Genomic DNA, 25915 nt, shown 5'->3' with positions numbered 1-25915 from the left:
GTGCTCACTTCAGCAGCACATATACTAAAGTTGGAACAATACAGAGAAGATCAGCATGGTCCCTGCAAACTTGGGATGCATTCCAGTGATGAGATTCAGGACCTTGAGGGTGCTAGTCTGGGCTCTGCTCCTGAGCAACTCCTTCAACCATACAAGGATTTATTTAGAAAGTGCTGCTGGACAGTGGTGGCACATGCCTTTAATCCCAGCACTTGGGAGGCAGAGGCACATGGATTTCTGAGTTTGAGGTTCAAGGCCAGGCTGGTCTACAGAGTGAGTTCCAGGACAGCCAGGGCTACACAGAGAAACCTTGTCTCAAAAAACAAAACAAAACAACCCAAACAAACAAAAAATAGAAAGTGCTGGAACTCAGACTGGACAAGCTCCTGGTTATGTGGTGTTTCCAATAATAAATACATATAACATTTGGACAATATCTGATACAAATAAGTGCTCTAAATAAAGAGCTCAAGAGACAGTAAAGATGCTTGCTGCCAACGACTGTATAGTAATACAGCCGCTGCATAATGCTCTTTTGATTTTCACGGATGGCTCCTCTAAAGGAAGAGCTGGATATTTAATTAATAATCAACAGGTTGTTATAGAAACACATGGGTTCTCAGCTCAGTTAGCAGATCTGACAGTGGTATTACGTGTTTTTCAATCTGTAAATAGTACTTTTAAACTTTTTACAGACAGTTTGTATGTTGCAGAATCTGTCCCCTTATTAGAAACCCGTGGCACATTTAATTTTAATACGCCAGCAAGATCCTTATTTTCACAATTGCAAAACAGTATTCTTGCTAGAAAAAAAATCCCTGTTATATTGGCCATATACGAGCTCACTCCGGTCTTCCTGGACTTTTGGCTCAGGGTAATGATTGCATTGACAAGGCTCTAATAGGAGAAGCTTTAATTTCAGATCCTGTTGAATTGGCCAAGAGTGATCATAATACGTTCCATCTTTCAAGCCACACCTTAAGGGTAAGACATAAGATCACTAAGGAGCAAGTAAGAATGATTGTGAAACAATGCCCTAACTGCCTTAACTTATCCCCAGTTCCCCATTTAGGGGTTAATCCACACGGCCTTATGCCCAATCATATTTGGCAAATGGATATAACTCACTATGCAGAATTTGAAAAATCAAAATATATATATGTTTGCCAATGATACTTGTTCAGGATTCCCTTTTGCTTCTCTACATACAGGAGAAGCCTCTAGAAATGTAATTGTTCATTGTTTAAAAGCTTTTAATACTATGGGATTGCCTAAAGTCATTAAGACAGATAATGGACCAGCTTACACTGGCAATAACTTTATCTCATTTTGTAAAGAATTTGGTATTGAACATAAAATTGGCATTCCTTATAACCCAATGAAACAAGTAATTGTTGGACATGCACATCACACTCTTAAAAATTGGCTTTTAAAAACAAAAAATGGAGAATTATACCCTCCAAGATCACCCAAAGCACATCTTGCCTTTGTCTTATTTGTTTTGAATTTTCTGCAAACTGATGCTAAAGGTCAGTCTGCAGCAGATCACCATTGGCATCCAGTTACTTCCAATTCTTACACCATGGTTAAGTGGCAGGACCCTTTAACTAATACATGGAATGGTCCAGACCCTGTTTTAATTTGGGGGAGAGGTTCTGTTTGTGGTTTTTCACAAAAAGAGGATGGAACCCGATGGCTGCCAGAAAGATTGGTTCGTCAGCTGGATTCGGATCCTTCATCTTCTAGTAAGTATGATTCCAATCACTGAAAGATGGCTAGAAACCTTATCAGCCAGCTTGTCTGATGCCAGTTAAACTTTCTCTAAGATGCCCTTTTGTTGGTAATTGATTCCACATTCGGCGGGCAGCTATTGCATCCTGCATGCACACTTCAACAGGAAGCCCAATCTGATTAGTATTCCTTCATATCGACCTTCTCCCAGTAGCATTTCAATATTCCAATCTGGATCACCTGCCTGAGCATTCATAGCGGCAGTCCTCTTATAGTTTCACGCCATTCAGAATTCCAAAGCAAGAAATCTCCTCCTGACAAAGTAGCCTTACATAGAGCTCTCCAATGCTGTGGAGTTAAATTCGACTCCATCACAGTATCCAATAAGACTTGTGTAAAAGGAGCTGTCAGGCCATACTGTGCCACAGCTGCCTTTAATTCCTTTATCACCTTGAACTCCAATGTCTGATATTGTCTAATCTATTCTCCTCATCTCTGATCTCAAGGACAGGGAAAGCCAACAGGTCAGATGTATCCTGTCCTCCGTGAGCCTGACTTACAGCTCTTTCTAGCGGCAATTGATGTATCTCAAAATCACTGTTCTTTCCAATACTTTCCTTTTTAGCTCCTGTAACTCATTAGTCAACTTCTGCAACTTAATCTCAAACTCCAATTTTTGTAGTTGCATATTCCTCTGGATATCATCTCTTATGATAGAGGTCATAGGTGGAGCAGAAGGTGCATTAGGAGGTCAATACTCAGCATGATATTTGGCAGCTCCTTCTCCTAGATGAGCTTCCATCTCTAATGTTAGTTCATCAGTAGTATCTGTATATTTTTCTAATTTAGGGTTGAGAGGGCCCTGAGGAAGTCCTTTTCGACAGACCTTTTTCTTGAGATTCCTCAAGTCTTCCCTGTATGATATCTAATGCCTTCACGGTCCCTTCATCAATAGCATCCTTTATAAGCATCCAGAGGCAGAGGGTAATATTATCTGCCTTGGTAGCCTTAAACATGTTGCCAATTCTTTCCCAGTTTCTCTCACTTAAAGTTCTTTTTTCTTGGAACCATGGGCAGCCAGAATCTATCCGATCTAAAAAATCTAACCTTTGTTCTTCAAACCCAATCCCTGTTGCCTGAAGCAGCTCTTGAAGGCTGAGGACAAAAGCTTGCCTAGAATGTTCCTGTCGCATTTTCCACTGTCCACCCTAAGTGAATCCAGCGTTGGGTCAATGCTGTTCCACTTAGCCGTATCCTCCTGCACCCATAACAACAGTTTCAAAAAGATAAAATTTTTATACTAGCGCTAGTATTTAACTCCTGTAGTTGCTCACTGTGCAGGATACTGTCTTTTTCTGTTTTGTGTGAAGCTTCGCGAAGACAGGGTCACCTCAGAAGGCCTTCTCGTGTCCAGCCTCATGTTGGGCGCTAATCTGTTGCTGCCAGCAGCTACAGTGAACTAGGTCCTGGAAGAGAAGCTGAGGGATAGATGGGGAGGCAGCGAAAAGAATGAGCGCCAGGACAACCGAGGCCGAAACTTTAATGGAGGTCGGACCATTTAACAGTTTGGGCAAGCCCCTCCTCCCAGTCTCCAGGGGTGAGTTCCAGGGAAGTGGTCTGACTGTTCACTGGGCGTTGGCTCCACTGCTCAGCATCTGGGCGGGTCACCTGCTTAATTCAGGAATTCATAGACCTGGAAGAACAATGAACTTCACCTTCACTCTGAGCACTCCACCCTAGGTGGAGCAGGATCCTGACTAGCAAGGGATTCCCCGCTCAACAAAGGCTAGGAGAAGTTCACCTTGACCAGTGTCAAGTTCACTCTGAGCACTCCACCCTAGGATAAAAATTCCTGCTGTAACCTACTTCCCTATTATGCCCTATTAAGTCAGTATCCTGCCCAAAGCTCTTGTCCTTGGCCAATGTCAAGTTTCTTCCATGCGGCATAACACCCCAATATGGCTCTGTACAGCCCTCTATACAGGAGGCTGGTCTTGAATTCAGAGATCCACTTGCCTCTGCTGAGTGCTGGGATTAAAAGCATGCACCACCATCACCCAGCTGAAAATAGCTATTCTTATTGACTTGTACAATTTACATTTTGGTAAAGCAAAAGGACCCCAGCCAACTCAGTAGTACACAAGTAAGCAGCATTTACTGTGGCTGAATTGGTGAGGTCAAGCTAGCCACACAGAGATCCCAGGCAGAATGTCCAGGAGCCAAGAGCAAAAGGAAGTAACATGTTGTCTTGACAAAGACTCAGTTTGGCTTTGAGGAGCACAAGGCAAGTCATAATGGCTGCAAAGCAGGAAAGGAAGAAGGGTGCAAAGTCTGCTGGGATAGGCAGTGGCCTGTTTGACCTTTGAACAGTCTTGATGTGTAGCATGTAAGTATCTCTGTCCCTTTGCTCCTTGTCTCTAAACTTGTTCTTGCCTGTTCTCCTAGTCTGTTCTGAGAAGCTATCTGAAAATTGCTTAAAGGAGAATGGGATTAAGACAATCAGAGATCTTGCAGCCATCCATTTCCAATTATAACCAGCATATGTTTTCACAGACATTGTCCAATATCACCGCGGAATCCAATCAGGGAGAGACAGTAAATCTTTGAACAACACACATGGTAAGCTCCATGCTAAAGGCTTTCCTGTGTGTTAACATGGCTAGCCTCTACAACCCTGTAAAGGCTCTATTGCTATATCCACCTTGCCTGGAGGATATAGCTCAGAGGCCGCACAAGACACAAGACTGCGATTTCCACCAGAGTCCTTTCCTTCTGAGTCACAGCCTCCATTGGCTCCATGAAGATCTGATTTCCCACTGCAGGGCCTGCCAGGGGCAGGTGGCCAGACCATGCATTCTCCAAGACCAAGATCTCCATACAAGGCTGTTGGTGAGTCAGAGACACACTCAAAGAACTAAAAGAAGATGCGTCTCATATTACCCTGAACTTGTATTCTTGTTCCAAACCAACACCTGCCATATACTACATGTAACATATACAGAGAGTCCATAAAGTACTTTCTTCTGAATTTATTAGAATGCTTTAAACTACCTCTTGGTGCTATTACTTTGAGATCTGATGAGCTTTATCTAGAAAGGTTGCTAGAGGTTAAAGGAAAAATTCCTGGTGCACGGAGGAGGGTAGAGCACATGCCTAGCACGTTCTCCTGCAATCGTGAGCACCCCACCCCCAAAAAGAATATACTGTTTGAAGCTAGAACCAACATGACTATTTAAAAACAAGCTTGCCAGGTATGATGGTTCATACCCGTCATCCGAGCCTTTGGGATGGTGAGGAAGAGTATTGCTGTGAGTGTAATGCCAACCTGGGTCACATGGTGAAAGTCTGTCTCAAGATAAATAAATAAAAAAGCTCATCCCGTTTCCTATCTTTCTTACATATTCATAAAGGAATATGCATAAATATATGTACACACTTATGTACATACACATATATGTTTACCACTTATATATAATTGGTTATTTTTAGGAGAACACTTTTGGGGCTGGGGAGATGGCTCAGTCACTGCAGTGTTTGCTATGCAAGCATGAGGACCTGAGTTCAGATCCCCTGCCACAGGTGTTAAGTGACTCTGATTGCAAGGCTGGGGAGACCGAGGCTGGCAGATCTCTGGAGCTCTGTGGCCAATCAGTGAACTCCAGGTTCATGGAGACTGTCTCACCTTTAATCACAGCGTTCGAGAGAGGCAAGTGAGTCTCTATCTACAAGGCCATTCTGCTCCACAGGTTAGTTCCAGGACAGCCAGAGATACACAGAGGACCCTTGTCTCATGAGGATGTGGAAGGGAGCTGGAAAGTGGAGCTAGAGAGATGGCTCCGCAGATAAAAGCATTTGCTGCTCTTGCAAAGAATCTGGCGTTGGTTCTCAGCACCACAGGGCAGCTCACAACTGCCTGTAACTCCAGTTCGAGAAGGTGCCAGCATCCTCTTTTGCTCTACTCGAGTACTGCATAAAATGCTACACATACATACATGCAGGCAAAACACACATTGAAAAAAAATAAGATCCCCTTTACAAAGGTTGAGTGACTGAGGCAGACTCTGATATGCAATGTCCATCTTTGACCTCGTAGACTCATCTGTTCCCACCTACACATACATTCAACACACACAGAGTTGTTATTTATTTTTTTTAAAAAAAGAACGCTATTATTATGTGGTGGCACATGCCTTTAATTCCAGCACTTGGGAGGCAGAGGCAGAGGCAGGTGGTTCTCTGTAAGTTTGAGGCTAGCCTGGTATAACAGAAGTTGTTCCAGGACAGCCAAGATATACAGAGATATCCTATCTTAATAAAACACCCCAAAACCAACCAACAAACCAAACAACCAAAGAAACAAACAAAAAGTAAGCAGTATTCTAAACCAGTGGTTATGCGGTAGTGTTGATTAAATGCTTAGCCAGGCTTGGTACTGCATGCCTGCAGCACTCAGTAGACAGAGGCAAGAACATTGCTGCAAGTTTGAGGTCAGACTGATTATGTATTTATGTATATGTATGTATATGTGTATATGTATATGCACACACACACACACACACACACAGAGAGAGAGAGAGAGAGAGAGAGAGAGAGAGAGAGAGAGAGAGAGAGAGGTTCCAGGTCAGCCAGTGCTGCATAGAGAAAACACCTCAAAAGAAACATAATACAATAAAATAAAGAACACTTAGAATATACCGCAATTTGAATTTTTATCATTTTATTTTTTGCTGCTTCTGGAGGTTGGAGCCAGGTGATGCGAGCCCATTTAGTACTGACTTTTCTTTTAGCCTTGTGAGACAGTGATCCATCTGAATGGCATGTGCTTGCCTGGCAGAGCCTGTGAGGAAGTCCCATGGCTTCCTTCCCGAGACTGAGCTTGGTACAGATCCTCTGTGTGCTCAGAACACAGCAGCTGTCAGCATGTCCCAATGACCCCTGTGGCCCCTACATGGGGATGTAACTGAGCAAGGGGTTGCTCTAAATAACTCCTGTGGCAGCCAAGCCTGGTTACAAGTCCTTTCTCAATATAGTCTTTGATTTGCTTTCCAAAGGTCAGCAGCTTGCCTGACCGTGTTTTCGGGATGGCCTATCAGCCTGTGGATAAAAGAGGGAGGTTGTTATGTTTAGCATCTAGAAGACCCTGGCTCCATCCCTAGCAGAGCAAAAAGGAAAATCAAGACAGAAAAGGAAATTTTTATTTTTGTTTTTTGTCTTGTTTTTTTAAGACGAATTTTTATAATTTGAAAAGTGAGTTTGAGCCAGAAAACCTCAGGATCTCCCTGTGAATCCTCACCTCCAGAGGATGGATTCTGACAAAGTTGTAATAATTTGAGTGCAAGCTTGAGATCGCTTGTCCCGCTTGTCCTGGTGTCATGAGAAGACTCTTGTTACCAGTCATATCCACATGTATGTTGACTTTTATATCTGTAATGAAAACAGAAATTTACATTTAACTTTTCCATATGTGAGTGTGCATGTTCAAGTGCAGTGCGCGTGCGTGTTGGGTGTTGTTTCTTGGGAGCCATCCACCTCAGTTTGTAAAGGTCCTTCACTGGCCTGGAACTGTCAGCTAGGCTGGATGGGCACCAAGCTCTAGGGATCTGCCTGCCTCTGCCTCCTAAGAGCTGCAATCACAAGGGTGTGGCATCACATCCACATTTTTGTCCTTTTTCTTTTCTTTTCTTTTCTTTTTTATTCTCTTTCTTTTCTTTTCTTTTCTTTTCTATTCTCTTTCTTTCTTTCTTTTTTACATAGGTAATGGGGATCAAACTCAGGACCTCATGTTTGTGCAACAAGCTGGGCTATCTATTCAGTTCTGACAATTTAATATTTTTACTGTCATTTTAAATTATAAAAATATCCCTTTATGCTGGGCATGGTGGTACATGCATTTGGTTCTAGAACCTGGGAGACAGAAGCATGCAGAGCTCTATGAGTTCAGGCTAACCTGGTCTATATAGTGAGTTCCAGTTTAGCCAGGGTTACCTGGTAACATCTTGGCTCAAATAATAATAATAAAAAAAAAAGCAAAACAAAACAACCAAACTTTTACAACCTTTGTCAATTTATCTAAAAATTTCCTTAAGATTTGAAAGAATTGCAAAATCAGTCCAATCCCTTGTTTTTACGAATTCGTGCTGAAGCTCACTAATTATGGAGAGCCTAGTTGGGTGTGGTAATGCACGACTTTAGTCCTTCCACTTGAGAGGCACAGGCAGGTGTATCCCTGTGAGGTCAAGGCCAGCCTGGTGTATAATACAAGTTCCAGGACAGCCAGGGCTGTTACAAAGAGAAACACGCTCTCTTGGAAACAAACAAACAAACAAAAAACCAAAATGGAGATTCATAAACATAAGGAATCATCACAAGCCGTATAATCTTAATTTAGACAGAGGCCGTTCTACCGATATCTCCCCCGATTCTAATTCGATCTGCCGAAGTGAAGAATAGCAGCAGAGGGAAGAGCAGAACCATGTGTGCTTTCTGTTTTTCTTCTGCCTTTTTAATGGCTCAGGCTTGTGACCCCTGCACTCCAGAGACTAAGGCAGAAGTATCCAGAGTCTGGGATTCTTGGACTGGGCGTGGCAGCACATGCCTTTAATCCCTGAACTTTGGAGGCAGAGATGGTTCTCTGTCAGTTCAAGGGGAGAGAGAGAGAGAGAGAGAGAGAGAGAGAGAGAGAGAATTTAGGCTTCTGAGACTGCTTCCTGTCAACCTTCAAGGGTTAGGAGAATTTTAGGAAACAGTGTGCTCCTTTTTGCAGTGATCACAAGCATTCTGGAATAGAGAGAGCTTTCTGAGACTAATTTGCCTAGGGCACTTGCAATCTAATAAGCCTAGCCTGTGGGTTATAGATATAATTTCTGCACTCTGGCCACACTGTGGATTAGGACCATGCATGTGTGCAAGCTGTGTGTGTTATACTGAGAAAACGTGTTTATCCTCACGGTGCCTGGGGCAGGGCCTCTGTGTTTACACTGGTAAGGACCTGTACCCAGAACTGTGGAAAAATTTTTTTTTCTTAAATAACTCCAATCACACAAGCACTCTCATCCACCCCTTTTCTTTTGAAACTAGATGCTTTGTAGCCTGTGCTGGCCTAGAGTTCAAAGCCAGCTTAAGTCATTTAATGAGATCCTGACATAAAAAGTAAAATGAGGGCTGGGGATAAAGCTCAGCAGTAAAGCACTTTAGGATGCACAGAGCCCCGGATTCAAGATCTCATAACAGGCCGGGCAGTGGTGGTGCCCACCGTTAATCCCAGTGCTTGGGAGGCAGAGGCAGGCGATTTCTGAGTTCCAGGCCAGCCTGGTCTACAGAGTGAGTCCCAGGACAGCCAGGGCTTCACAGAGATACCCTGTCTCGTGTATCCCTGTAACAAAACATAACAAACAAACAAACAAAAGATCTTATAACAGGGCTGGAGAGATGACTCAGCTGGTAAGACCTCTGACTGCTCTTCCGGAAGTCCTGAGTTCAATTCCCAGCAACCACATGCAGGCTCACAACCATCTGTAATGAGATCTGATGCCTTCTTCTGGTGTGTCTGAAGACAGTGTACTCATATACATAAAATAAATGAATAAATAAGTCTTTTAAAAAGTAAATAAAAACAGACAAGGCTTTGTTACCTAAGACACAGACAGCTTGTGCTCGTCCGTGCAAAGGACGTTGGTTTTATGAAGAGATTGAAGACAGCAGAGGAAAAACAGACCCCAAAATAGACAGGTCGTTTCAGCTCTGTTCTTGTGACAGAGCAAAGGGGAGCTGACTGATGAGTCAGTTACTGTCTGGGGTTACTGCTGTGTGAGGATAGAAGCAGAGGACCTTCATTACTACTCTGACTGATGCTGTCTGTCTAGAAATCTTTCTAATGATAACTTCTCAGAAAGTCAGATAAACCTATGGCTGACAGTGGAACTTTACTGTGAGTGATTCCGTTTTGATTTTTTTAGCCTGGTCTATTGGGGATGCTTAGTTCAAAACTGTGGACCCCTGGCTAGAATGCGGGTCAGTGGTAAAGTGTGTGCTGAGCACTGGAGAAGCCATTGGTTCAGACCCCAGTACCAAACCAAAGCAAGGACACCCATGGCCTCCTGGAATCTTTATTTAAGATCCCAGATCTCAGCATGGGCACTTATCTTACAAAAGAGTACGCATGTCCAGAGAGGGGCCCCAAAAGTTCCTGCCTTTAGCAGATGGCAGACCCCAGGCTAGCCCCCTGGCAGTCTTCATGAAGAGCAGTACACATTTTCTGAGGGTGCTTCATACTTTGCTGCGGTCCTCTCTCTCTCCTGGTCCACCTAACGACTGAGCAGAAAGTCCTGGGAGAGCCCATGACTCAGGGCTAAGGGTGACAGGGCAGGTTAGGGCTGTGCACAGCAGAGAGTGCTGGGCCACTAAGAGAAGGGAATGAGTCATGGAGGAAACCAGAGAGGCTTGTGGAGCTGGGCCAGCAGCTTGGGCTCAGGCCAAGATCAGCCCAGCAACTGGACAGGAAGGATCTGAAGAGGCAGCTCCTCAGAGAAGAGTCTGGAAGGGTGGGGGGAGCCTGCATAGGGGCTGGTCAGTCATAGAGGTGTGCATTTTAGCCCCGTGAAGGAAGCTGTGGGACTACAGAAGGATGGGTCTCTCTCTCTCTCTCTCTCTCTCTCTCTCTCTCTCTCTCTCTCTCTCTCTCTCTCTCTCTTTCTCTCTCTCTCTCTCTCTCTTGGTTTTTCGAGACAGGGTTTCTCTGTGGAGCCCTGGCCTGAAACTCACTCTGTAGACCAGAAATCAGCCTGCCCCTGCCTCCCAAGTGCTGGGATTAAAGGATGGAGTCACCACTGCCCCTGGCAGTGCTGTCACTCTTCTGTCTTGGTGGCCAAGTATTATGACATGTTTTAACCATTTTGTCACCTTGTGCTTTCCTGTCGTATTTCTTAAACCATTTTTTACACGTTCAGTTCAATAACATTGATTACATAAATTGCAATAAATGCAATTATCATTGTTTCCAACATTCCAAAGGGAAAATGGCTCTCACTTCACTTCTCTCTACCTCCTGGTAATCTCTAATCTACTTTGCTTCTATGAATATACCAGTTCTTTCTTCCTCCTCCTCCTCCTCCTCCTCCTCCTCCTCCTCTTCCTCCTCTTCCTCTTTTTCGAGACAGGATTTCTCTGTGTAGCCCTGGCTGTCCTGGAACTCACTCTGTAGACCAGGCTGGCCTCAAACTCAGAAGTCCGCCTGTCCCTGCCACCACTGCCCGGCAAATATACTGACTCTAAGCTATTTATTTATTTATTTGTATAGGGTCTTACTATATACCTCCAGACTGGCCTGAAACGCAAAATGCCCTTGAACTTCTGCTACTTTCTGCACATTTGCTTAAACTCTCTGTGTAGCGAAAGATGACCTCGAATTTCAGATCCTCCTGCCTCCATCTCTTGGGGGTTGTTGGAATTAAGATTATAGGCATGTGGCATCACGTAGTTTATATAGTGTTGAGGACAGCCCTCGGCTTCATCAGTACCAGGCCAGGCCATCATTGTAACTTATCAGACCATGGCCCTTTGTTGTACAGGCTGCCCTTACATTTGCTCTGTAGCCTAGCATGGCCTTGAATCCCTGATTACAGGCATGAGTCAACATGTCCATTTTTTTATGTATTTATTGCTACAAAGTCTTGCTATCTATGGAGGGCTGGTCTTAGACTCATAATCTTTCAGCCTATGGTTTTGGAGTGCTAGGCTCATTGGAAGTTACATTTTTCTTTTTAATTTGGGGATAATCTCTTAAGTTTCTTCCAAAGGTAGCAGTAGTTGTTGTTTATACATTAGTTTGATTACAGCAGTAAAAGGGACTAAAATACTGTATTTAGAAAATACATAAAAACATATATTAGAAATTAAAATAGAGTACAAGAATAAAACAATATTTTGCATGTGGCATTTTCATAAAATCTGGTACCTATTAGTATATACTTTTAATTTTTTCTTGTATACACACACACACACACACACACATATATATACATATATATATATATGCATACACACACACACACACACACATATGGATGTCTCTATGTGAGTTTGTGCATGTGAGTCCAGGAGGCTAAAATAGGGTGTTGGGCCGATGAAGCCAGGTTTCCGTGTAGCTGTGAGCTGCCCAGTGGCAGTGCTGGGATCTGAACTCAGGTCCTCTGGAAGAACGCATGCTCTTCACCACAGCCATTTCTCCAGCCTAAAGCACACGAAGAGCAACAGCTATCCTCAAACTTCCAACTCCACACTGTGCCATACATATAACCCCATAAGATAAATACGATTTAAAACAAAGATTGATACAACATAATAAAATTGGTGTATCTGGGTCTGGAAGCCTGAAGAAATCTGCATAAGAACTTTGCCGACTCATTCACATTTATTTCTCAGAAGCACAGCTCTAGAACTCAGGCTTGTTGTCTGAGAGCCCAGGGATGAAGTAGAACATCTAAAAGGATTCAATGTTTACAGTTCCTCTGACTCAGCATCATTTTTTATTCCCTGTTGGCAAAGAAAATGAAATGATTCTCTGAAGCTCTCCACTCTCTCTGGCAATAGAGCAGGCTTTGAAGTCCTTGTCCAAAGGTTCATCCTCTCTAAGGCAGAATGAGGGACAGTGGCCTGAGGCCGGTGTGCACAGGCCCTGCTCCACTGGGGCTGCCCAGAGCCTCAGATTTCCTTGGCTGCTTCATCTGGCGAAGTCAAGCTGACTTGTGCTGTTTTCACCTGAAGCAAAAGAAGAAGGAGAATAAAAATCCAGAGACGACTTTAAAAAAGTCTTTTAAAAAAAAAAAAGGTATGTGCACACTGGTACATACCTTTAACCCCAGCAAACGAGAGACAGAGACAGAGAAACAGAGACACAGACAGAGATACAGACAGAGACAGAGAGGGACAAAAGGAGACAAAGAGAGAAAGATTTCTGCGAATTCATGTCAAGCCTAGTCTATATAGTTGAGTTCTAGGTCAACCAGGGATACATAGTGAGATCTGTTCTTTGTTTTTTGTTTCTTTTTAAAGACATTTAAAAGGAGAGAATTCTGACACATGATTTAGTATGATGAACTTGAGGGCACTGCATCAAGTGAAAGAAACTAGTCAGAAAAAGACCAGTACTTATGGTTCTACTTACCTGAGGTCTGAGACTCATCCGTAAAGGGAAGTGTGGCTCTTCAGGTCTCTTTGGCCTCATCAGTAGAAGCAAGATGACAAAAGGAATGGCATCCTTTGGAAAGCGTCGCTCTAAGACGCACATGCTGTGCCACCACTGTGGCCAGGGCCTACCACCTTCAGAAGTCGACTTGTGGCAAATGTGGCTGCCCTGCCAAGCGCAAGAGAAAGTATGACTGGAGTGCCAAGGCTAAGAGACGAAACACTACTGGGACTGGTCGGACGAGGCACCCAAAGATTGTCTATCACAGATTCAGACATGGATTCCGTGAAGGAACAATAGCTAAACCCAAGAGGGCAGCTGTTGCAGCATCCAGTTCATCTTGAGGATTTCAATCAGTCATAAACTAAATGTTCTGGTTTCAGAGAGAGAGAGAGAGAGAGAGGAGAGAGAGAGAGGAGAGAGAGAGAGAGAGAGGTGGTGGACACAGAGGCTGGGGAGGGAGACAGTGTTTGGTGGGAACAGGGTTTCAGTTTAAAAAGATGGTGAAGTTGTGGAGATGGGTGTTGACTGCACAGTGTCAGGGACACTGTGCAGTGATGCTGAGCTGTACACTGAAAGGTAGGTTTGGTATCACGTAGTTGACACAGTCCGTACAAGGTCTGTACAACTGTTGGGTGAGGGATCCGCCCGAAGCCAGTCAGGGTGGCTCATACCTATAATTCCAGTACCTGAGAGGGTGAGGCGGGCAGGGTGCTGGATTATAGGCTTGTGCAACCATTCCTAAATTATGCAATTCTGGAGACTGAACCCAGGACTTCCAATTGACCTACATCCCCAGCTCCCAAGTAACTACATTTGCTGAGCTTGGCAGCCCAGCATAAGACATGTGGCCAGAACTGGCCAGACTAGGTCTCTCCCACTCCAGTGTTGCAAGGTAGCCCTGGTTGTTCTGGCACTCTGTAGACCAGGCTGGCCTCGAACTCAGAGCTCTGCCTGCCTCTGTCTCAGGGACTAATGGTGTGCACCATCACCACCTGGCAGATTTGTTCTTTAAGATGTTTACATTTATTTGTTTGTCGTGAGGGGGGCACTCTTTTGGCACAGCCACAGGGCAGTCAGAGACAATCTGTGAGAGCTGGTTCTTTACTTCCACCATGCAGGGCCCCCCCCCCCCCCCCCCCCCCCCGGGGAATGACTGCGGCCAGTTTGCTTGATCGCAAGCACCTTCAGTTACTGAGCCAGCCAGTGCTAGGTGGTTAAATCCAACGTTTCAGTCGAGTCGTCTGGGGAGGCACAAAGAGCAAGGGCCTTAGAGCAGAGACAGCAATAAAGGGGTTGGCTTGGAGGTAGGAACTATGCAGACCGCTTTGAGGCATGGCTGAAAGATGCTGAAGGAGCTGGAATGTCAGGTGCCCTGACCATGGGCACTGGGAAGGCCTCGGCTGTTCTCTGGGCGTCTTAGCATCTGCTTCAACAGTAGACTCTTGTCATTTGTGAGTTAGTCATCCTAGGCTTGTCCTCTGTTGACCACTGAGGCCTATGACACTGTTACCATCATTCTGTCAGGACATAGGTTTGGGTTTCCGAGGCTGAGAGGAAGGACCTTGGATTTTGGAGAGCTCCTCCTTTCCCCTGTGCTGTGCAAAGCTCGCCACAGGCACGCCTCTTGCAAGCAAAAACCCTTCCTCCCTCTGTTCCTCCAGGAGTCATGCTTGGCACCAACAGGTTCTCAGGCCTATCTTAATCCTGGCCCTGGTAACACTGAGGCAGGAGGATTATGGATTCCGGATCAGCCTGGGCTGCATAGTGAGACTATGTCTAAAACAAATCAAAGGACAACAGACTGAACGTTTTAGGGAGTGAGCCACAGAATCCTCTGGCAAAGTTCAAGGCTCACGGTTCTGTTGCCCCAACTGATAGAATAACCCACAGGCAGAGGCAATGTCTCTTTAGTCCCCGGGAACTAAATTGTACTGTTAAACTAACAGCTACACATAGGCAGACAAAAAGTTCACAGCTGAGGGAGAAATAAAGAATTTCTGCCAAATTAATTTGAGGTCTATATTTTTAAAATCTTGATTCATGGCAAAGGTCAGATAGTACCTAGTTTTAAATTTTAGGTGTATTAACTTATGCAATCTACTTCAATCTACTTAGGTATATGGACCAGGCTGGCCTTGGACTCAGAGATCTGCCTGACTCTGCCTCCAGAGTGCTAGGATTAAAAATGTGTGCCACTTGGGGGGGGGCAGGCTGGAGAGATGGCTCATTGGAGAGTGGTTAAGAGCACTGACTGCTTGCTCTTCCTGAGGTCCTGAGTTCAATTCCCAGCAACCACATGGTGGCTCACAACCATCTGCAATGGGATCTGATGCCTTCTTCTGGTGTTTCTGAAGACAGCTACAGTGTACTCATATAAATGAAATAAAATCTTTTTTAAAAAGTGTGTGCCACCATGTTTCACCATGTTCCACCATGTTTCAACTTTTCTGGATTCTTCTTGATGTTTTTCCTAGTAGTTTGGATCCACTGGCTCTCCAGAAAGACCTGATTCAGATGAGTCAAAGAAAAGACACAATCTTGTGTGGTCTTAAAGTACTTCTGACAGGCTACCTGGCAATGTGTTTCTTTAGTATGTCCCAGGTAGTGATATTCTAGACCTGATTGCATCACCAACACATTCTTGGTTTGATAATGGACTTAGTAGTAATATTTATACAATAAGAATTAGTAAATATATTGTAGCTACACTCACTATGTGATAGTAGTATGTTAATAAAACAGCTCTCAGGAGAACAAAAAGAAGCCAGTGTGCTGGTGGTATATAGTTTTAATCTCAGCACTCAGGAGGCAGAGCCAAAAGGAACTCTGTGAGTTTGAAGCCAGTCTGACTGGCTTCTATATAGTGAGTTCCAGGACAGCCAGGGCTACATAGTGAGATCCTGTCTCACAAACAAACAAAGAAACAAACAAAGAAACAACAAGCAAACAGTGGCGCATGGTAGCCCATATCTGTTATCAAAGCATTTGGGAGGTAGAAAAGGGCAAAGGACTCACACTGACCGGTAACCAAAAGAAATATACGTATGGTAGCTATACAAGTGGAAAGATGCTCGCTGGTAGGGAACGGCAAGGAGCTACTACCCATGCTTATTAAAGTAACCCACAGCCTGCACTCGTCCACCAGGCTGAGAATGTGGTACAAGCTTCCATTCTTTAAAAGAAGTATGTGAAGAGATAACTCTTTCCTCCAGCAAGAACAGAGTCTGCTTATTCTGTGGTGCTGATGTCGGGTGGAGAATGGTCCAAACCAAACAATAACAACACTAAATGCTGGTAAGGGCGGGCAGCAGCAGGAACTCTCATTTATTGACAGAGGGGATGGGATGTGGGAGCATTAAGAGTGGGGGGAGGGCTAAATGCTATAGGTGAGGGGGAGAGAGAGAGAGAGAGAGAGAGAGAGAGAGAGAGAGAGTACTTTTCCTATATATTCCAGGATAAACTTAAGCTCCTGTCCTTGGCTCTACTTCCCAAGTTTCCCAAGTGCTAGGTTTACAGGCATACACAACCATACTTGGCTAACTTGTTATTTTTTTAGATTGAATATACTCTTACCATCAAACCCAGCAAGTGCTCTTTGATATTTACTCAAATGCACTGACACCCCTGTCCACACAGTCATTAGTAACCACATATCATAGCAACTTCATCTGTGATTGCCAAAACTAAAAAGTAAGTTATAGAGACAAGGTGGCTTCCAACTCATTATGTAGCTCAGGCTAGTCTCCAGCCTTTGATCTGCTTGTCTTATTGGTCCAAGTGCTGGGATTCTAGTTGTATGCCACCACACCTGGCCATAGTCTTATGACCCACACGGTTCTATAGATACGCTCCCCAGCGCATAGCATTTCTGCTTATAAAGCACCTGTGCTAACATCTCTTCTGCACCTTGCAGACTCAGTTTACTGTGTCATGGCACAGGTCTGCAGAAGGCACATGCCAACTGCTGCTCCTAGCAAATCAAGGTGCGAAGGCAGTTTAGGAAACAGGAAAAACCTGAGGAGAATGCTCTGTCTTAGCAACTCCCAAGTGCAATGTAGTAAACGCTGGTTCTTAGGATGGACAGTGAGCACTTTGTGCAACTTCTGGCTAAAGCTGAGAAAAAAACAAAGCATTCCTCAAGAATTCTTCCTAGAATGTTTTAAAGATAAAAATAAGATAAAAAATAAGAATTCATGGAATGCCTGTGTTTCAGGTAGTGTAACAACTGCTAGGATTGTAAAAATTAGTAAGAGTATCTTTCACCTTGTGTAATCTATAATGCAGAATTATCTAATGTTTGCTGATGCTGTTTTTGAGACAGGGTCTCGCTGTGTAGCCCAGGCTGGTGTTGAGTATGTCTGCCCTGACCTTTTGTGTGCCGTGAATATAAGTGAGCACTCCACGCCTGTGCACGCACTGCTATGGATTTTCTATAGTTTCATCCTGAGTCCCCTCTATGGTATATATTATATGGGGATTTATAATACTCAGTGGATCTCTAAAAGTGGATTGTGGGCTGGGGTGCACCTCCATGATAAAGTACTTGTCTAGTGCACACACACACACACACAAACACACACAAACACTCACAGGTAGAAGAAAAAAGCAACTAAAGTCCTGTATATATGGCATGAATAAATTTGAGAAAGAACTTGTAGTTGGTCTTTGTGACTTTGTGGGTTCTTCTCCCACACCCTGACACCTCCCAGCTTCACCACCTATCACTATTTTAGGAAGGAAAGAAGGATAGAGGGGGACAGAGGGGGGGTCCCAGAATCTAATTTCTTCTTCCTCCTCCTACCCTGTCCCCTCCCCTTCTTTCCTCTCCCCCCTCTCCCCCCTCCTCTTCTTCTTTTTTTGAAACAGGGTTTCTCTGTATAGCCCTGACTGTCCTGGAACTCACTCTGTAGACCAGACTGGCCTCAAACTCAGAAATCAGCCTGCCTCTGCTTCCCAAGTGCTGGGATTAAAGGCCTGCACCACCACTGCCCAGCCTGAATCTAATTTCTTTCCTCATGACTACTAACAAACTGCAATCAACCCTCCCCTGAACAGCCACCAACTAACCCAATGACTCTCAGAGTCCTCGAATTTATATTTCTTTTCAGAAGAAAAGTTCCCAGAATTTCGAAAGTCATACAATCACAGAAACTATCCACAGCTGGCAAAACCCTGCCTCTGCTAGAGTTTGAACTGCCCCCAAGCAGCCCCTCATTCCACCCCTGAGGTTAAAACGGAAGCACATGCTTTTCCCTACAAGCACTGGTAAGCACCGGCATGAAATCTAGTGCAGGGAGTTAGTGAGTTCTTTAAGGAAGACCTAAGGGCAAAACACTGGATAAAAAGAACCTTTCCAAAGGAAGTCAATAGTGGGCAGTGGTGGTACACGCTTTTAATCCCAGCACTTGGGAAGCAGAGGCAGGCAGATTTCTGAGTTCAAGGCCAGCCTGGTCTACAGAGTGAGTTCCAGGACAGCCAGGGCTACACAGAGAAACCCTGTCTGGGGGTGGGGGGAGGAATAAAATAAAATAAATAAACAAACAAACAAAAAAACCAACCCAAAAAACCAAGGGAAGTCAGCGATTGGCTCCTGCTCAACACAACTCCAGAGAATGCTGGAAAGATCACAGGACAGAGGAAGATGTGAACTCTATCAGTGAGTGCTACATATCCTGTGTTTTCACTCTAAAAATTCTGACTACATTTATTTATTTTAGGATTTTGTTTGTATGTATGTATGTATGTATGTATGTATGTATGTATGCTTGCTTGCTTGTTTTAGGACAGGGTCTCTATGCAGCCCTGGCTGTCCTAGAGCTTGCTCTGTAGACAAGACTGGCCTTGAACTCACGTAAATCCACCTGTCACAGAGATTGTACCTAAGCAGTGCTGGGATTAAAGCATCTACCACCACGACCAGCATTATTTCTAATTATATTGTGTATATATGTCTGCCTGTGTGGGGTTATGTGCCCTTGAGTGCAGTTGCCTTGGGAGGCCAGAGGATGGTTTCTGATCTCCTATAGCTGGAGTTATGGAAGCTTGTGAGTTATGCAATATAAGTGCCTGGAACTGAACTCAGGTCTTCTGTAAGAGCAGAGAGGTCTCATCCTCTGAAATATCTCTCCAGCCTGTGTTTGTTTGTTGTTGTTGTTGTTGTTAGTGGTGTGTGTATATACACCAAGGGTGACTATGTGCATGCACTGACAAGTGCCACAGCACAAACAAGTGTAGAAGGCAGAGGACAGCCTATTGGTCCTTCCTTTCCACTATGTGGGGTACAAGAATGGAACTCAAATCATCTTGGCCACTAGTGCCTTTACCCGCTGAGCCTCCTGGTTTATTTTTAACTGCAAATATCCATTTTCGGGTGGGACAGAGAAGGAGTATCATGTAGCCAGGAATGAGCCCTTAACTCACACTGAACCCTTGAGCTTCAGATCCCTTGACTTCACACCCAGTTACCAAGGAGTCTCTCACAATAGCATCATCACCCAGATGTTCCTCAGCCCAGCAAGAGACCCAGCATAGATGTCCATGCTTGTATCAGGTGAGGCCCTGGACATTCATAGTTTCTTCTTCTAGTATATCAAAATATGATATCAAATTTTGTCTTTATGTGAGCATTCTGTGTTTGTATGTATAGAAATGTAACTAATGAAACAGATCATTCTCCAAAAATATTCTATTAGAGTTGGGTGGGAGGTAGAGGAGAGAAGATCAGGGGTCCAAGCTCTTTCTCTGCCACCTAATGAGTCCAAATGAGGTCAGCCTGGTCTCCTTGACCTCTGACTCAAAACTTAACAAAATAAAACACAATCCACACAAACTGTTGTGGGGTATCTGCCAGAAATGACTACCTGGATATAGATTTAAGTCAATAGAAAGTTTTTATTAAGATGGGCGGTGGTGGCACATGCCTGTAATCCCAGCACTTGGGAGGCAGAGGCAGGCAGATTACTGAGTTCCAGGCCAGCCTGGTCTACAGAGTGAGTTCCAGGACAGCCAGGGCTACACAAAGAAACCCTGTCTCGAAAACAACAAAAGAATAAAGAAAAAGATAAAAGAAAGTCTTTATTAGCTGTTCAGGATCCCAGTGTAGCCCCGAGCCTTTCTCAGGTTGAGATTTTAAGCACAAAAACCACGTCCCTGGGTTGACATACCTCAGTTAACAACGGTTATCATGAGTGGAACTATACAAATGCTGAAAAAGCAGGCTTACTACATTTAGAGACTTTCCTAGAAGTGTGGACTTTAATGGACTAGATTTTTCTTTTCATTCTTGGAGGTGGTGTTTTCTATGTGCTAAGTCTTACAGCCTGAATGGTACATCCATCATGGAGTGAGTAGTAGATCTGGGGGCCTACTAAGTTCTGGGGCTTGTTATAAAAACAAGGAGCTGCACCAGGCTTGGTGGGTGTAGGTCTGTAATCTCAGACACTTGGGTGACAGACAGGAAGACTGCAAGTTCAAGACCAGTCCCAGCTGTAGAGGTCAAGGTCAGCCTTGGACCTTAGTGATAGAATGCTTGCCTAAGGGCTGTGAGGTCCCACACCAGAGGTTTTCAACCTTCCTAACACTGAGAGTCTTTAATATGGTTTCTCATGTTGTGGTGACTCACAATCATAAAATTATTTTCATAGCTAATTCATAACTGTACAATTACTACTGTTTTGAATCATAATGTAAATACCTGTGTTGAATCATAAAGTAAATTTCCAATAGTCTTAGGCAACTCCTATGAAAGGGTCATTTGACTGCTGCAGTGAGAATTTTGTTTTCCTTAAAAATAAAGTTATGTGAATATTTTTGTTTTAATCCCAAATGTGGGGTGTGGAGATGCATCAGATTATCCGAAGCTGCTAACTATGATTGTCTTGTGTTCTAGGAGGGGTTTGGGACTCTGGAGAGTGTATAAATGGGAGAACCTCTAGAGAGCCAGAGGTGGCTGCTGCTCCCCTGCTGCTGGGGGTTGTCCCTGCCGCCCTGATTGCAATGGATTGCTGGATTGCTGGATTGTTGGATTGTTGGATTGCTGGTTGGAAATATTCTGATGATGAAGATTGGACTTGCCCCTGGGAACTTAATGTTCCTAGTCAGCAGGAAATAGTCTAAAGAGGTCTCTGCCCAAACTTCTTTTTCTTTCTTTCATTCTTTTGTTTGGTTTTTGTTTTTGTTTTTTTCGAGACAGGGTTTCTCTGTGTAGCCCTGGCTGTCTTGGAACTCACTCTGTAGACCAGGCTGGCCTGGAACTCAGAAATCTGCCTGCCTCTGCCTCTGGAGTGCTGGGATTACAGGTTCGCGCCACCACCGCCCGGCTCTGAACTTTCTCCTCTAACCTTCTTTCTCTCTTATGCAGTGTTGGGGGTGGTGAGGAAAAGTGGTAGGTAACCCCAAAAAGTATACATGGGGGGCGGTTCATGATCCACATGCTGCCTTAGATTTAATGCTCAGTGCTGAAAGAAAGAAAGAAGAAAATTACAAAGTGGCCTACAGATATTACCTTAATAATAGGGACACTTACCTAGCGCAGCCCTTTAGAAATACCCACAGCCTTTTTGGGGGACATTATTTGAATAGCACAAACATAATTCTCATACTTCTAGACAGCTGTTTTTATGTACTTGCTTTGGTTTAAGCAAAAATTATAAGAAATCTCCCTCCCCCAGCACACACCTCTCTTGGATATGAAATTTTGCAAATTAACTTCTCTGTGTGTTATGGGGGGAATTGTCATATTCATGTTATCAAACTCATGCTATGAAATGAGCCAAAGGAGAAGAGACAAACCTCATGTGTTCTCATCCAGAAGCCTTTTTAAACATTTTTCAGATTTATTTATTTATGTATATGAGTATACTGTAACTGTCCTCAGACACACCAGAAAAGGGTTTTGGATCCCATTACAAATGGTTGTGAGCTATCATGTGGTTGCTGGGATTTGAACTCAGGACCTTCAGAAGAGCAGTCAGTGCTCAAAACCACTGAGCCATCTCTCCAACCCCTCATCTAGAAACTTTAGAAGTGAACTCTAGAACCTGGTCAGGCAGTGCACACCTTTAGTCCCAGCACTTGTGAGGCAGAAGCAGGTGGATCTCTGTGAGTGTGTATTCAAGGCCAATCTGGTCTACATGGCTAGTTCCAGGATAGCCAATGCTACACAATGAGAGAGACAACACTGTCTCAAAAAACAAAGTGCTGACCTCAAAGAATAGACTAGAATCATGAAAGAGTCCGGCAAGGCAGGGGAAGCAGGAACAGAAAGGAGTTGGGAAAGGGTACAGTTAGGAGGGAGAGTCAGCTCTAGTGTCCCCAGGATGGCAGGGTGCTACAGCTTAAGACCACTGTTACTCTGTCTTGTGTAAAACTGGAGAAGGAGAACTTGAACCCTTCAAACAGAAAGAATAAGAAACTGCAAATGCTAATTACTGATTTTATCATTACATACTGTGTGTATATATACATGTATGTGTGTTGAAATATCACACTTAGAGAATCATACAATCATTGTGTGTCAATAAGGCAAAGCAGCGTTGCTGAGGAGGCTCACGCCCACACAGTGGGAGCCACCGAAGCCTGCAAGTCGTCCTCTGACCTTCAAACCTGTGCTTTGGTGCCCCACCCCCACGAAATAAATCATTAAAGTAATATTTTTTAATTACTTACACACATACATATATATATACACAGACAAAACATTCATACACATAAAAATGAAGTAAAGCTAAATTTCTTTTTAGTTTATAATGAGGCACAGGGAATGATATAGGGTTAGAGGTGCTTGGGGACAGCCCTGACAAACTGTGTTCCATCCTGAATCCCAGATGTTGAAGGAAGAAAATCAACCCCACAAGTGCTGACTTCACTGTCACCATGGCCTGCGTATGTCCCTCCCTCCCACCAAATCACAATACAAATTTTCAAAAGATTTAGAAAGAAAAAAAGTCAAGGCAATTGATAAATGAATGCCATTTTACAAATCTGTAAAACAAGATTTCATGTAGCTTAAACAGGCCCGTAACTTGTGATCCTCCTGCTTCAGACTCCTGAGTGCTAAGATCACCCGAGTGCACCACCTCTTGAGCTGTGGGGAATGTCTCAAAGATCACCGGCTGAAGAGTGAGCTGCTGGGCTGTGCAGATTCACATCTCGAACCCCGTGCCACAGCCAGGTTGGCTCTGTAAGTGCAGACCAAGGTGCGGTAGATGTCACTGCACTGTCATGGCCTCAGGAAGACAGACTTGGCTATGCCAGCTGGGAAGGTCCCCAGCTTTCTGGCCAGGTCTGCAGGAGCATGGCTCCTGTTTCTGCCAAGAAGAAAGCAGTGGGTGCTGAAGTGAGGACTAAGAAGAGGCTGTCTTTACCTAAAAGCACACTGGCCTTGGCTCTTCCAAAGCTCTTCCTCTTTTTCAAAGTCACTTGGAGAGCACTGACTGTACTGGAATAATCAGCATTCTCTGTGGCTGCTGAAGGATGAGTCAGGATTCTAAATTCTAGCTGCCGAGCTGGGGAAATGGGAGCTCCAGGGAAGGAAGGCAGACCATGATGTCAGCAGCTTCCCAGAGCTGGTCAAAATGCTGGAAAGCATGGGCTGGGTTTGGCTTGAAATAAATGCATCCTAATGTTTCAAAAGAAGCAAAAGATTTACTGAGACAAATCTGTGGGCTGTTGTCATCTGCCCTCAAGTAGGTAGTTGTGGGATAGGAAGCCAAGGAAGATTCGTCCAATGGAGGATTGTGTGGACCTCTTCAGTCCCTTCACACAAGAACAATTAGAGATGGCTAGGGAGATGTCTCAGTGGGTAGAGCATTTGCTAAGCCTTTCTAGAATCCAGGTAAAAACATAGCAGTAATGGAAGCATTTGTAAACCTAGGATGCTGTACAAGGATACAGGATGCAAGTTAACCTGGCCTATGAAGCAGTGAGCAACAAGAGACCCTGCTGGGGTTGGTCTGGTGCTGCTATGTATTCAGATCCTAAATTCTGTACGCCAAAGTCTGGTTGCTCCAAGACAAACGAATTCTCATGATCACCAGCTTTCATTGTGCAAACCTTGCTCCCCAAGTTAATTGGTCAATAAAAGGCTAAAGCCTGTGATTGGGCAGTAGAGAAAGAGAGGTAGGACTTGAGGATTGTATGAGGGGGTTTCCATAGAGACCAGAGAAGGAGAAGAGAGGAAGCAAAGAGAGAAGGAGGAGGGAGGAGATAAAGTGGGGAGGAGGCAGCCATGAGAAGAGATGGACCAGCCAGGCAGTGGTGGTGCACGCCTTTAGTCCCAGCACTTGGGAGGCAGAGGCAGGCAGATTTCTGAGTTCGAGGCCAGCCTGGTCTACAGAGTGAGTTACAGCAGGACAGCCAGGGCTACACAGAGAGACACTGTCTCAAAGAGAGAGAGAGAGAGAGAGAGAGAGAGAGAGAGAGAGAGAGAGAGAGAGAGAGAGAGAGAGAAGAGATGGACCATGAGCACAGGCCCAGGAGAAACAGCAAGGGACCAGGGACGTGTGGCTGGGGTATAAGTCAGAATAGTTCAAAACCTGCTCCATCTAGGTTTACAACTTGTAAATACCAGAATGGTGTTTCTTTTATACAGGCTAGTTAGAATATATAATTCCTACTACAAGACCCTGTCTTAAAACACCATGGAGGAAAGCAAGGACTAACACCCAAGGTTGTCCTCTGAACTGTCGCCACCCGTGTCATGATACAGACATACCCATTGCACACAACCGTACCATGCACACAGATATGTACACACACAGCAAAACAAAACCAACTAAAAAGAAGAAAGAAATGCTAAGGAGACTCACGAATTAGCAAGGAAGAGACCAAGTCAATAGAAAAAATGTGCAAAATAGGTCCTTTTGGAAAGTAGAAACTTGAAGACTACAATTTTAGAAGAAATGTTTGGCTCCCCTAGAAATCTGGGAAATGCTAATTGGAAAGTGAGAGGCAAGATGAAAATTTACATTCATAGAAGAGCACTGCATAAATGTTTGTAGCGGTTGATTTACTTTCTCTTTGTAGCACCACTTTTCATAGTAGCCTGAAACTGGAAGGGGGTCCTTCAATGGCCAGCAGCTAAACACATGAGGTCTGCCTGACTGGGGAATATCGGCAATAAAAAGAATGGATTATTGATCTCCAGTGATCTGGCATGGATCTTCAGACAATTATAATGGGTGGGAAAAGATAATGTTCAATGGTCACAAGTATCACTCCATATGTATAACCTTTTTCTTTTTCTTCCTACTCTTCTTCCTTTTTTTGATTTGTTCCCCCACCCACCCCCACCCCTCGAGACAGGGTTTCTCTGTGTAGCTGGGGCTGTCCTGGAACTCACTCTGTAGACCAGGCTGGCCTTGAACTCAGAAATCTGCCTGCCTCTGCCTCCCAGAGTGCTGGGACTAAAGGTGTGCACCACCACCTGGCTCTTCCTCCTTCTTTCAGAGAACAAAGTCTCTCTCCTTGAACTCACTCTGTAGACAAGGCTGGCCTTGAACTCACAGAGATCTTCCTGCCTCTGACTCAGGCAGAGGTCTTATATAACATTTGTAATGTTATTCCAAATAACATTATATAACATTTGTAAGGACACTTTTTTTTTTTTTTTAGGAATGGAGCTATGTAGATGGTCCAGTGGATAAACAACACACAGACTCTGCTGGAAGCATGCATCTCCCAGTTTGATCTTGGGCAGATTATTTTAGATCTCTGAGCCTTCTTGGGTTTATGAGAACTTTCAAAAGTTTTGTGAAAACTCATGAAAATCATAAAAATGCCTGGCATAGCTGGACATAGTGATGCCTATTTGTGATCGCAGCACCCTGGGGGGTTGGGGGGGAAGAGGCTGGAGAATCAGGAGTTCAAGGTCATTTGGGCTCTGTAGCGAGTTTGAGCCCACCATGGGCTATTAGAAATCTGTCTCAAAACAAAAACACACATGGGGGTGGTTGCACCTTCCTTTGATCCCAGGACTTGGGAGGCAGGAGCATGCTCTAA

The 25915-nt window shown here is 44.3% G+C and overlaps 1 non-coding gene and 1 pseudogene across 1 annotated transcript; both read left to right on the top strand.

Moving 5' to 3' along the window:
• Positions 1-105, top strand: LOC127679480 (U6 spliceosomal RNA). The gene has a single exon (XR_007976789.1). It is a non-coding gene; the product is annotated as a U6 spliceosomal RNA (small nuclear RNA).
• A 12860-nt stretch (positions 106-12965) lies between these two features.
• LOC127677529 (60S ribosomal protein L37-like) lies at positions 12966-13257 on the top strand (annotated as a pseudogene).
• Positions 13258-25915: the final 12658 nt, after the last annotated feature.

The sequence above is a fragment of the Apodemus sylvaticus genome, chromosome 2 (genome assembly GCF_947179515.1).
Source record: "Apodemus sylvaticus chromosome 2, mApoSyl1.1, whole genome shotgun sequence".
Taxonomy (NCBI): Eukaryota; Metazoa; Chordata; class Mammalia; order Rodentia; family Muridae; genus Apodemus; species Apodemus sylvaticus.
The sequence above is the reverse complement of the archived record's forward strand: the minus strand, read 5'-3'. Positions and strand labels throughout refer to the sequence as shown.